The sequence below is a fragment of the Pterocles gutturalis genome, unplaced genomic scaffold (assembly GCF_000699245.1).
Source record: "Pterocles gutturalis isolate BGI_N339 unplaced genomic scaffold, ASM69924v1 scaffold31901, whole genome shotgun sequence".
Classification (NCBI taxonomy): domain Eukaryota; kingdom Metazoa; phylum Chordata; class Aves; order Pterocliformes; family Pteroclidae; genus Pterocles; species Pterocles gutturalis.
The window spans coordinates 1-437 of NW_010104023.1; positions in this window are offsets into that span (position 1 = coordinate 1).

A 437-nucleotide genomic window follows, 5' to 3' on the forward strand; every position below is an offset into this window, starting at 1 on the left:
CGGCACCTAGCAGCGTTCCTGCAGGGAGAAACAGACCTGCAGGGAAAACGGCTCCGAATAAGGCGTTCTCGGGGAGAAGGAGCTGCACTCGCCAGCGGATGCAGTTTGCCACCCGCCCCACGCCCGTGGGCGATGCCCTGAGCCTGGCAGCATCCGCACACGGACGGAGCTCTGGGCAGGGGCCGGGATGCGCTGCGGATGCTCACTGACCTGGGGAAGGGCTGTGAGCTTTTCTGGGTGTCTCCACACATCTCAGTGTGTGTGCCCAGGCGTGGGCTGCCTCCAGGGGGGCTTCGGTGCCTCGGTTCACTGCGTGCCGGAGGGGCTGGGTAGGGCCAAGCACCCGGCAGGCTGGGGGTCCCTGTACCCCACAGGACAGTGCCAGTGGTGTGTCCGTGCCAGGAGGTCAGGAGTTAGCACGGGATCCTTGCTTCTTG